Source organism: Coptis chinensis, chromosome 2 (genome assembly GCF_015680905.1).
Source record: "Coptis chinensis isolate HL-2020 chromosome 2, ASM1568090v1, whole genome shotgun sequence".
Classification (NCBI taxonomy): domain Eukaryota; kingdom Viridiplantae; phylum Streptophyta; class Magnoliopsida; order Ranunculales; family Ranunculaceae; genus Coptis; species Coptis chinensis.
Window position 1 is genome coordinate 77,446,737 of NC_141457.1, and position 9,712 is coordinate 77,456,448.

General features: G+C 38.3%; 1 pseudogene; it reads right to left on the reverse strand.

Moving 5' to 3' along the window:
- Nucleotides 1-2,230: 2,230 nt before the first annotated feature.
- Nucleotides 2,231-3,253, reverse strand: LOC147517976 (voltage-dependent chloride channel 1, chloroplastic pseudogene; annotated as a pseudogene).
- Nucleotides 3,254-9,712: the final 6,459 nt, after the last annotated feature.

Sequence of the window (9,712 nt, forward strand, 5' to 3'; positions counted from 1 at the left end):
ACCCGTCTTCCCCACCTCACGAGTCCCCTCCTATTGACATCCATTCATCCCTCGACACCATGACGAAAGAAGAATTTTTCAACCTCTATCCCACTGATTTTTCTGACTCACCTATTGAGGAATGTCTTGCATATCTCAAGGCTTCTGATGATCTAGAACTGAGAACACTAGTTGAGCACCATTCACCCACCTCACATCCTCATGTCACTCATTCACCTTCTACCACCAATAATCCCCACCTTCCACATTTTCAAAGGAACCTTGAGTTTGTACTTGACCTTGCTTATCCTGTGCTTCATGATTTTCTATACTCTCCTAATTCGGAAATAATACCCAAGGACAAGCCACCTGACACATTCATTTTCAGATTTGAGACAGTTCATACTTACACCATGAATGAGTTTTGTGCTAAATCAACATTCTCATTTTTTCCATTCCATTCTTCTAAAACTTATCCCTATCCCGCATATTTTCCACAACCATCCATTTTCTCACGATCATTCACTTGGAGACCCTTTCGATCAAAGAAGAAGAAGAAGGTGCATGCTCGATTACGATCTAGGTCTATCAAGCTTCGCTCTCATTTCACTAAGTTACGTCGTAGAAAGTCTTGGTGCTTGATTATGTTTGGTGGTGCATTCCATGTTAATTATTTATGGAAAGAGCCACAACTCTTTAGGTTGTTGATATATGGTAAACTACATGTTAATAGATGTTTTAGATAAAGTCTCGAGTATCTGACTATAAAAGAGTCACTTTATTTTTTTTGGTGTACTCCATTCCAATCTTATGTTATGGGAGTGCACCATTAAGGTAACCGGACCCTCTTTTTGGAGTCCGTGGTTGTAAGTGCTGGATCCTTAGTCCACATTTCATGTGACTCACGCATTCATCTCTTGCACTTTTTCTCGTTGTTTGAGTAGTGTTTCTCTATGGAGTGAGTTACATTTTTATTTCTTTCTCGTAATTTTGTTTTTCCAAAAATAAAATATATAATAAATAAATAATAATAATAATAATTAAAAATATAAACATATATTAGTAAGTGTTTCAACAAGATTTGCCTAAACACACTAGTTGGGTCGGAAGTGGTCTTTTTCGGAGGAGAATGCGAAAAAGATGGTTGTTGGGGAGAGTTGAGATTGGACTTCGGTTTTGAAGTTGCCTACGTACCTAAAGATATTACTTAGGATCAAGTCTCGATTGCGTAGTTCTGGAAAAATGACGAAGGTTGGATTTTATAGGTAGGATTGGTGATAGTTACTTCCTTGTTCTCCAATATTCCAATCGTGGGATAAAGTTGGAGAACTGTCCAATCGTGGGATGAAGTTGGAGAACTGTCCAATCGTGGGGTGAAGTTGGGGAACTTGCGGGAGAACTGTCCAATCGTGGGATGAAATTGGAGAACTGGCGGGAGAACTGTCCAATCGTGGGATGAAGTTAGAGAACTGGCGGGAGAACTGTCCAATCGTGGAATAAAGTTGGGGAACTGAACGGGAGAATTGTCCAACCGTGGGATGAAGTTGGAGAACTGGCGGGAGAACTGTCACACGATATGAAGTTGATGGAAGTAAATCTTGAATGTGGACGAAGTTGTGGAAGTTGTTTAGCTCACAAAACTTGTGTGTAGTTGGTTGTGGAAGTTGTTTGACTCGCAAAACATGTGCGCAATTGATTTTGATTTTACGTGTAGGTATGTAGGCTTAGAGCATGGGATCTGAGCGTGGGCTTTATTGTAGATAAGCTCTGAGCATGGGCTTTTTGGTAGATAAGCTCTTAGCATAGGCTCTGAGTGTGGGCTTTTTTGTATTGAATTGAGTTTTATTGGACCACATTTGTGGGGGTCGGAACATCGCCCTCTCTTTGTTATATGGGCAAAGCCTTTGTGGCAAAGAAGTAAGTAATTTTTTTTTTCAACGTTTAGATTAAAATTTGCTCCCATTTTTGGAGCACGTACGGGAAACAGGATCACCTCAAGTCTGTCCAAATTGGCAAAAAAGGTGTGCACTTGCTTATTGATAATAAATTATTGTAGTGACGGTGTGCGTGGTTTGTGAAGATAATAATACTCTTGAAGCCGACAAGAACTTATGAGGAACAGTCAAGTCTTCAGCACTTTGACCGGCTTTAGTAGGAGCAAAGAATGTAACTTTGGTTTTCTTTGAAATTGCTTTTGTCATGGCACATGACAACAACTACGCTGAAAAGAAAAACTGTGTTCTCTGTCCACTTAGGAGTTGAGCCGGCCATTTGATGAGCGTTCGTCAGCAGGGGGCTTTTGCTTTGCCAGAAGTTGTCCTGTAATCGCAGCCTCAAGTGTGACTGCCTCTTGAATAATGTTGTTAACGTTATTGCAGATCGCATCGAGCGCAAGCATTGGAAACGGCTCCTCAATAAGAACACCAACTTCCTCAATGCAGAACAAGGAGGCCACGCTGATAAAAGTAGCAGGGACAACGATCCACCAATGTGCTGTTCACAGATAGGAATTCCTTCATGAAAACAAGTAAATTTGGATTCCAAGAGGTCTCGCTTTGAATCCTCCAAAGGTAGCATTTGAAGGCTTTGAGAAATGAATTCTATGATGCAGCGTGGAAGATTGTTTGAGTCAAGAACAATGGCTAAGTCATTTTCTTCAAGCAAATCCTTAAGGTTTTGGGCAATATTTGCACCATAAATCACATGACACTTGAGAGCAACTGGAAATGCCATGATATACTGAAGAAGTGCCTTTTTAAGCACTGCATGATTCTGAGTATCAACACTTCCTATCACTTGCCAAGCAAAATCACTAGTCCCAGCAATCAACTTAGTCCAAGCTTTCCTCCCTTCTTCAAACCTCGAATAAGACGCCTCTGTCCTAAAACTAACAAAAAAGCGCTTAACGCAGCGTAGTCAACCGATACGAGGCGAAGAAGTCCTCAACAACAGAAAAGAATCCGGTAACCAATGCCACAACACCGCAGAATTATATGTCGCTATAACCGCGACAAAAGAAGTAAACGATGGCGGGTGGAATCAAAGAAAGTATAACTCTAGACGAGAAGCTAGACAGAAGATGGCTTAAATGGCGAAGTGAACTTCTATGTTGGACCCAATCTTCATGGGTATACAGCAATCGTTTTTGTTGCATTCTTCACTCTTTTATGCCATCAGCCCAGTCGGGTATTATGCGAAGTATGGAGTTTAGAGTTAGACTTGAAATGGGAGTGGGAGTTGGGGATTGAGAACGTAGTTGGGGATTCAGCGGCATTTCAATTCGAAAACACACATCAGCGGCAACATATCTAGCGGCATTTCAATTCAGCGGCAACATATCCAGCGTATTTCAATTTAGCGGCAACATATCAGAAAACACACATCCAGCGGAAATCAAGTAGCGGCAATTCATTCAGCGACTATTCAAAGTATCGAGCGGCATCGGCAGTTGAAAGATTCGGCATCGGCAGTTGAAAGATTCGGCATCGGCAGTTGAAAGATTCGGCATCGATGGTTCAACGGGATCGGCAAAAGTAATCGAAGCAACTGCTCAAAGAGATCGAGCGGCATGTCTAACACTTTGGGTCGGCAATCATATAAATCCACAACTTTCTTTTCCAAAATATTCATCGGGCAAGTTGATCGGCATGTTACGAGCGGCCAAATTCAAACTTTTAATTTTGATCGGCCAATCAAGAAAATTAATAGGTCGGCAGTTGTTATATAATTTTTGGTTTGTTAATCAATTGGCTTAGACACATTAGAATACTAAGAGGATTAGGAGCGGATAGAATAAGGATCATCTGGAGAAGTTGGGAGAAGCCGATTTTCACTAATAAGAGGCGAACTAGGAAACCAAGTGTTGGATATATTGGGCTTCAGTAGAGAGTAGAGAGTCCTATTGGTTTATTATTCTTTATTTAGAATCTTATAAATAAAAGGAACCTTGCGGGCTAGAATACTTATCGAACTTAAAAGATAAAGATAGTTAGGTTTGAGAAGAGAAGAAATAAAAGTTCCTATCTTCTGGTTCATGTTCTTGTTTTACTTGTGTAGTAAGGTATGTTTCCATTCATGTTAACACCTTTTTTTGTATTATTCATTCTTATCAGAAAAAGTATGTTGCAATGTGTACAGTAATGTTTTGTTGTTTTTGAGGAATGTATATTAGGATTTGGATCTCAGTAAGTGATCGCGAGACAGTAAACCATGTTTAGATATTATAATTCTGCAAAGAAATTCATCTTTGCTTTTGAGTGAAGGGTTAATTTGATACTATTCTATTTTTTTGACAGTATTGAAAATATTTGTTTAATGAAGAGGAATTATAACTTGAAGAGGAGATGGGGTGATAAGGGGGATTTTAATATGAATAGGGTGGCGAAGGGTATTGATGCAGATAGTTTGAGAACAAAGTATGATATTGGAGATGATGTTTCTATTGAGTATGTTGGAAGCGATATCGACCAAAAGTGTAAAAATGATGAGATAATTTTATTGTTTTCACATTTTTGGCTTGGTTGTAGTGTTCCATTTCGAAAATCAGTTTCCGAATTATTAGCTCGATGGAGATTGCATCATTTACAATTATCTCCTGGCTATTGGGCTATCTTTGCCCATATAGCGAGGATTTGTAAGGTTCATTAAAGGAGTATGTCTTCAAACCTTTTGTTTGAGTTATTAAAGCCTCTGCGACAAAACAAGGCCTCTTTTAAAAGTTATGTGTTGGGATATCATAACCATCACAACCAGAATTATCGGTTTTATGGGATGCCTTTGAACTACAAGAATGCAAAATTGTATGGTTTTAAGATTAAAGGAAATTGGAGGTTCGAAAAAATTATTATCCTAACAATATATCAGGTAAGATATTAACTCAATATTCTTATAATTATTATTTTAAATAGTTAGCATCACATTATGATTATCTTGTTCTTTTTTTTATAGGGGATATTCTGAAGTTTCCAAATATATCATTGTTTAGCAGCAAGATAATAAAAAAGAAATTTTTTAGTTTGTTTAGTCATAATGCAGATGTCTATGATCTGTCGTTTCCAGACGATATTGTAGATTATTATCATGATATAGAAACTGGACTGCTTAATGAGCCTAGGGAATTAACACCTTATTGTGGCTCAAAGAAGAGAAAGAATGTTATTGTAGATGATAGCAGTGAAGATGATGAAGAAGTAGAAGGAGATGACTCTGAGGATAGTGGACAAGAAAATATTAGAAAGAAGAAAAGAAGTGTACGTCTAAAAAAGAAAGAAAAGAAAACTGGGGATAACTCAAGTAAAATTGAGAAAGGGATTGAGAGTCGAGAAATGGTATGTTATATAATATTTCTTTTAAAATATCATATATGTAATACCTATAATATGTTTGGAATGACGTTTCATTATGACAGGTTTTTTGTCTTCCTGCAAATAAAACTACTGATGTGCATGATATTGATGATGATGATGTTGATATTGGTAGGGAAGCGATGACTAACAATATATCTGAACTTGATGTTAGTGTTGATCTTTTTTCTGTGATTTAGATTTATATTCGCTATTGATTGTTTAATGGTTCTTTTGGTAATGTAGATGGAAAAAGTTGATGATGGTGGAGATACAATGGGTTCAAGTTATGTTGTCAGGATCAATTTTAGAGTGCCAACTCCTTTTGGTGGAAGTAGTTTTGGAGTTCCAACACCTGTTGTTGGCACCAATGTTGGTGTAGCAACTTCTGCCGATGGCACCATTGCTGGTGTGTCAAGTTTAGTATCAACTGTTGTTTGCACTAATGCTGGATTGCCAACTTCTGCTATTGACACCGATGCAGGTGTGTCCACAGAAGTGTCAATGATTGTTGGTACAAATTCTGAAGTGTCTACTATTGTTGGCATTAATGCTGGATTGCCGATTTATGCTATTGACACCGATGCAGGTGTGTCAACAGAAGTGTCAACGATTGTTGGCTCAACTATACCTTCTTCATTGCAGCCAGGGATAAGTGGCAGTTCTGTAACGCCTGTGCTCATCACTCCAGACGTGCAAGCCTTGGCAATTGAAGGTTAGATGTTGAATAGTTATTTTCATAGTATTTACTTATTATTATATATTATTTTTTAAATCATTTTGTCTAATATTTCACATCTAGAGTTATTGTGTTTGGATTATCAACGAAGTGTAGATTTTGTAAAAACCCATTAATATGTTGAATTCAAAGCTTGCAGAGGTAATTTTGTGTGTGTGTGTGTGTGTGTGTGTGTGTGTGTGTGTGTGTGTGTGTGTGTGTTTTTTTTTTTTTTTTTTTAACACATTATTTTTGTTCTCTTAGGCGTCGAAGCTTGGGGGTTGTGCTAAAGAAATCTTAGAAGCAAAAGAAAATTATAAGATTAAAACCAGTGAATATGCGAGATTGAGAAATATTTGGAAGGAGAGAGAGCTCATCTTTCAGGAGAATGAACGTATGAGAGGAGTACTTATGAGAAATGAAGTAGTTTTGCACGACTATGAGATGAAAATGAATATCATGAAAGCTGAATTGTCGAAACAGAATCAAGAAATTGTTGTTCTCAGGGAGCAGAAGGTTTTGAGTGATGAAGTTGAGATTTTAAAATGTGAGAAATTGGAATTGGCAAAACAAGTTTGCGAGCCTGAGGGGATTAGAGGAGACTACAAGGTACTATTAGAAGAGAATGCATTTTTGAAGAAGGAGTTAGATGAATATCATGAGAGGGTGGAAAATTTTAGGGTTGGGTGTTAAGAGAAGGATGATATGATTGAGAAGCATGCAGTTGAAACTAAGAAATCAGGGTTGTTAAAATGAAGCATCGGCAAGTGTTGGACTTTGGAAATCGAGAGATTCTGATAAACGGGAAAAATTGCAGGAGCTGTCAAATTATTATACTATGTGTTATAGGAAGTTGGAAGATGTATCACCGTCGGATCTAAAAGGTGTTCCAGTTCTAGTAGAGGATATCATTATGCCGCAACTTCTTGAGTGAAGTTTTTGTTTTTTTATTGTTAGGATGATGTGAGGTTATGTTACAGTTTTTTCTTTCTCGATTATGTTTTTTTTTTTTTTTTTTTTTTTTTTTTTTTTTTTTTTCCATTGTATTCATGATAATTGGATTTTATCTATTTTTTTTTTATTAGATTGGTAATCAGAATAGATTGAAATATAAGGGGTCGGTCAAAATATATAAGAGTTGGGTAATCTAGGCTTGGGTTAGGTCGGCAAAATAGATATAAGTATTAAGGATAACATAATTGGGGTGTCGCCGCCCCTAAAGTGGATTGATAACATAATGAAATTTGGGGTGTCGCCACCCCCATAGTATAATGATAGCGTAATGAAATTTAGGGTGTCGCCGCCCCCATAGTGTAATGATAGCGTAATGAAATTGGGGGTGTCGCCGCCCCCATAGTATAATGATAGTGTAATGAAATTTGGGGTGTTACCGCCCCCATAGTGTAATGATAACGTAATGAAATTTGGGGTGTTGCCGCCCCCATAGTGTAATGATAACTTAATGAAATTTGGGGTGTTGCCGCCCCCATAGTGTAAATAAAATTTGGGATATTTGATCCCTAGTTAAAACGAAAGATGGATCGAATTTTATTGAATTATGAAATGATTACAAGGAATGAAAAATAAAACATTCAACGATAAAACTTTTTCAAATGAAAAACATTTCATGGCTTGGCAAATTTTTCTCCAGTGATTCGATGAAGGAAATAAGACCCTTTAGATGCTGGCCTATCAATGATGAACGGTCCTTCCCAATTCTTTGACAGCTTCCCAGATTTAATGAGCTTCTGTTTTCGGCTAAGTACCCAATCTTCTGGTTCAAAACTCTTGAGGCAAAGCTTTCTATCATATTTGTGTTTCATGTCTGCCTGATATTTTATTAGACATTGTAAAGCTTCTTCTCAAGTTTTATCAATTGAGTCTACCACCAAAGTTAGAGCAGCATCGTTGTTTCCAGTTTGTACTGCTTCTGTCCTTGTAGTTAGTGCAATTAATTTCGTCGGGAGGACAACATCCATGCCATAAGCTAGGTTGAAAGGGGAAAGATTGGTAGAGTGCTTTGGAGTGGTGCGATAAGCCCAAAGCACTATTGGCAACTCTTTAACCCAATTTTCTTTTGCTTCATTAAGCTTCTTCTTCAAAGTCGAGAGAATCGTCTTATTGGTTGCTTCTGCTTGTCCATTTGCTTGTGGATAATATGGGGTGGAGAAATTATCCTGAATTTTTAGTGAGGCGCAAAATTTGTGAATTTCTTCCACATTAAATTGTTTACCGTTGTCAGAGATGATGTTAGATGGAATTCCAAAGCGACAAACGATATTTTTCCATAAGAAACGCAGTACATCTATTGCTGAGATATTGACAAGCGGTTGAGCTTCTACCCATTTAATGAAATAATCAGTCGCAACTAATAAGAATCGTACACTTCCAAGAGCCTTTGGTAGTGGTCCCATAATATCTAAGCCCCATTTCACAAAAGGCCAAGGGCATAGAATTGGGTGGAGTTCCATTGCTGGAAGTTTGCCCATATTTGCATGTTTTTTACATGGTATGCATTTTTGGGCAAATTCCGCTGAGTGTCTTTGCATGCTAGGCCACCAGTATCCTTGAGTCATGACTTTATGTGCAAGACTACGTCCCCCAGAATGGTTTCCACAAAGTCCGGAGTGTATTTCTTCGAGAACTAGATGACCTTGATCTTTGGAAAGACATTTGAGAAGAGGACTGAAATTGTTTGTTTTCCTATAAAGTAGGAGCTTGCCTTTAGAATTTGGAATTATGACAAATTTCCAGGCATCTCTCTTAATTTTGTAGGAAAGTGACGAATCCTCAGGTAGAGTTCCATGTTGCAGAAATTCTAAATAAGTAGGTCTCCAATCATCTGGTGAATTATCTGCTTCATGGGACTCATCTTCCATGTTAACATTGCTTTGGTCGGCATCCTGTGTGAGTGGAGAATCACTCTCAAAACGATGATCTGCCAAATCTTGATGGTCGGCTAAATCTTCTTGAGTTGCTTCCTCTGAGTGAGATTCCGAACTTGTGCCGGCCGATTGAGCTATTCTCTTTTTTTTTTTCCTTGTTGTTACGGCATTTACTTGCTTGAATTCGAAATTCCGAGATGTCGTCTGGAAATAGCATAGATGAGCAATATATAAGTTTTGAACATGTTCTTCTATAATAGTTATACTTGGAAAAGGTTGGAAATCAATATAGATTTTCTTTCATTGTTAACATCAACTACAGCAGAGAGATAGGCTAAGGCATCGGCATGACGATTATCATTGCGAAAGCGTTGGTGAACTGCAATGGATTTGAAATGAATGGATAGCTCATGCATTTTTCAGACATATGCAGCCATCCTATCATTTCGAGCAACAAAAGATCCACCAAATTGATTCGCAACAAGCTTTGAGTCAGTGAATAACTCGATCTTTGTCGCCCCCAGGTCAAGTGTTGTTCGCATTGCATAAAGAACCGCTTCATATTCATCTACTATGCATCATAACTTCGAGAGTCGTACTATGCATCATAACTTCGAGACTATTTGCGAAGACCTCCGGACTCGGCAGGCTACTATGCATCATAACTTCGAGAGTCGTACCCAGCGCGAGGATGAGCGGTGGGAACAGACGAGGGCTGAGCTGGAATCTCAGCGCCAATTCCGTGCCGATATGCTTGCACGTTTCCCACCCCACGGGAGTTCTTCTGA